Source organism: Raphanus sativus, unplaced genomic scaffold (assembly GCF_000801105.2).
Source record: "Raphanus sativus cultivar WK10039 unplaced genomic scaffold, ASM80110v3 Scaffold4689, whole genome shotgun sequence".
In the NCBI taxonomy this organism is placed as follows: domain Eukaryota; kingdom Viridiplantae; phylum Streptophyta; class Magnoliopsida; order Brassicales; family Brassicaceae; genus Raphanus; species Raphanus sativus.
This window is the reverse complement of record NW_026619991.1, coordinates 1-3611: the sequence shown is the minus strand read 5'-3', so window position 1 is coordinate 3611 and position 3611 is coordinate 1. Positions and strand designations below refer to the sequence as shown.

Below are 3611 nucleotides of genomic sequence, written 5' to 3'. Positions count from 1 at the left end.
ATAAAATTACAATATTTTATAATTAAAATGTTTTAAATAATTTTATTTGTTACTTTTAAAATTTAATATAAAATTAAATATTAAAGATAAAAAATAAAATGAAATTTTATTAATATCAATAAAATTACGAGGAAATAAAATAAAATACAATACATTAATAAGCACACAACATAAATAATAAAACACACATAGCTTAATTACTACAAGAAACTCAATTAACAAGCTTAAAATTTTCTTCAACCACGGAACATTCCAAACTTTTCTCATGTGTTTGACTAAATCAGCTTGCAATTCATGATGTACACTGGAATCACGCAATTCCGATCTAGCACATACATGATTTGCAAATACAGGTAGTACTTCAGTCGAGAATGGTTGTGCTGCATTAGATCTGCTTGCCTCAGGTTGATCATAGTCAGTCCATTGTTTAGCATATGTATCTCGTTCATCTTCAACAAACATATTATGCAATATGATACATAACCTCATTATAATAGCCAAATCGGAAATGTTCCACATGCGAGATGGTTCATGAATGATTTTAAATCGAGCCTGCAACACTCCGAATGCACGTTCGATGTCCTTCGGCCACCTTCCTGAACTTATGAAAATAACTTGTCCGGTTCACTTTGAGGAAGCCTAATCGATTTAATGAAAGTAGGATAAGAATGATAGATACCGTCGGCTAGATAATACGGCATATTATACGGACATTGGTTTACGAAGAAGTTCACTCTTGGAGTATTTCTTTGTTCAACATCGTCGAACACTGGTGAACGATCTAGAACGTTTATATCGTTTAATGTGTCGGGACATCCAAAAAAGGCATGACAGATCCATAGATCATGGGATGCTACTGCTTCAAGAATAACAGTGGTGCTTCCTTTATCTCCCCGAATAAACTGTCCTTCCCACGTTGTAGGATAATTTTTCCATTCCTATTGCATACAATCAATACTCCCAATCATCCCTGGAAATCCTTGTTTTTCACTAACATGCAAAATTCTCTGCAGGTCATCTTGAGTTGGGGTTCTGAGATACACTTACTCATACAATTGTATGATTCTCTTACAGAATCTAGCAAGCACTCCAAAGCTGTAGTACCTCCAATTTTGATGTATTCATCCACCGCGTTGGCTGCAACACCATATGCCAACATTCGCATGGTCGTGGTACATTTTGCTAATGGAGATATACCTTCTTTATTAGCTGCATCAAATCGTTGGGTGAAGTAGTCATCACTTCTTGATAAATCCCCAACAATCCGGAGGAAAACATGTTTTCGCATCCGGAATCGTCGATGAAACATTGCATCGTCATATGTAGGTTGATTGGAAAAGTAGTCGTCAATCAGCCTTTGATCTGCAGCTGCATGATCTCTCTTGAAGTATCTTCTCTTTTTACTAGATGAATAATTTTGCTCTATTTTTTGTCGATGCTCACTAAGAAGGTTGAGGATATACCTCTCAATTTCAGATTGCCTTTTGTAAGCTTCGATATCAAAATAAAATTCTGATGGATCCATTGAGATTGTTTTAGTAAGTTGAGATTTGTTTGATTGATACATAAATGGAAGAATGAGTTCCCATTTATATGAAAATGTAACCAATACATTTATTGGTTGAAGTAAAGCATTATTAAAGCATGGTGAGTGGTTGGAAGATAAGATTGATAAAAGTCACGGGCAATTGGCGGCATTATTAAAGCATGGTGAGTGGTTGGAGGATAAGATTGATTAAAGTCACGAACACTTGACATTGTTATTGAAGCATGGAGAATGGTTGGAAGATAAGTTGATGAAAATCACGAGCACTTGATAGCATCACTAAAGCTTAGTGAGTGGTTCGAAGATAAGATAAATGAAAGTCACGGATATTTGACACAATTATTAAAGTATATCTAGTGGTTCAAAGATAGGATTTTCCAAATAAAAGGTGAAAGACAAATATTACATAATTAAAATAGAATATGACAAACAAACATTATTAAAACATGAAGTGACATGATACAAACAAGCATTGACTGACATGAAACAGACAGCCACTTGTGATCATAATTAATTTTCAAATAATTCGTTGCTAAACTGTTTGAACAGCTCTTGGCTATGGTCATTGAGATGTTTCTTTTCACTTAGCTTCAACCACATCTTCATCTTCTTAGCCCGTGTTTTTTCTTTCATCAACTGGTTGGCTTCTTCTTACTTTTGTGTTGCCTCTTTTTGCCTTTGGTTTGACTCCTCTTGTAACATGGCTATTTTTTCCAACTGTTCCAATTCCTGCACCTTGATTTGTTTGAATTCAATAAAATCTTCATTGACCACTTCCAAAGCTGCACCCTTACCTTTCTTTTTAGCTTTTTTAGTTGCATCCCTCCCCATTGGACGAGCACTGGATCCTATAGAGTTGGAGTCACAAGCATCACTTTCGTGAGCTCTCTTAGATCAACTGCTTTCAGAGCAAGTATTTCCTCCTACCTGGCTACTATAACGTGGTTGATCACGGACAGCGAGCCATTCAGACATTAAATTAAAATGTCCATTCTTTTCACTTGAATATAGCCCATGTGCTTTCGCCAACACATCGTTCTCCGACCACCCGCTTTGTTGTAGACGCTTAGCGTTATCATAAGCAACGATCTATTTCCCCAATATTTTGTTTACGTAGTTGAAACGATTTCTGCGGGATATCAAATCACGTGGAGGATCAAATGAGCAATATTCATTACAATACTCAACAATTTTACCCCAATATGCATCACTTTTTTGGTTTCGGGCCAACAACGCTATATGTTCCATATTTAATCCACCCACTCAGTAACATCAAATTTTGTACAGTGGTCCACTTGGGGCTTTTCCGGCGAGTAGAAGTTGAATCCTCTACATTTGGAGTCGCCTCATTAAGATCGCTCATACCACATTTGTATAGAAATTTCAGGAAATTCAGTTGCTCCAACATTTGCAACAACTTCATTACCATATGGAATAGAATAATAAGAGGGTGTTTGAGATGGGTATCGCATCATCGATCCATAATTTGGAGGATAGTTTGGAACGGCTGATGGCATAAAAAAATTTGGTTGATAACCATAATTCTGTAAATATTGAGGATGGCTAGAAGATTGATTCTGAAATTGATAGTTATTGGGATTTGAATATTTAAAAGGGTAACTATTAGAATTTTGAGTGTTAAAGGGATTATTATTAAGATTCATTTCACATGAAAAAGGAAAAAAAACAAGATTTTTTTAGACTAATAGAAAATTATTGTAGAAAGAGATGAGTTTTTTTCTGTGTCCAAATCAAATGAAACAATTATATATTTATAGAGTATGGAAAATGAAAATTTTTTATGTAAAAATATTTTTTAAAATAAAATTTAAGAGATAATTGATCTTGAATAATTGAGAGAAAAAAAAACAAATCAGAAATTTCAATGTTCAATGTATCAGGGACAAGTGGCTTTGGAGGATCCACTTTGCCTCTTCCTTCAACGATTCAACAATGTTGAATTGATTCAACTATGTTGAATACACGTAATTTTCAATTTTTTTTTCAATACCCCATTGGAGCTTTTCAAATATTGAATAAAAGTTTCAATAGGCCATTGTAAGTA

The 3611-nt window shown here is 34.6% G+C and overlaps 2 pseudogenes; both read right to left on the bottom strand.

The window, feature by feature from the left end:
- Positions 1-236: 236 nt before the first annotated feature.
- LOC130507518 (uncharacterized) lies at positions 237-1525 on the bottom strand (annotated as a pseudogene).
- Positions 1526-2056: 531 nt separating this feature from the next.
- Positions 2057-2969, bottom strand: LOC108835974 (uncharacterized; annotated as a pseudogene).
- Between the last annotated feature and the right edge of the window lie 642 nt (positions 2970-3611).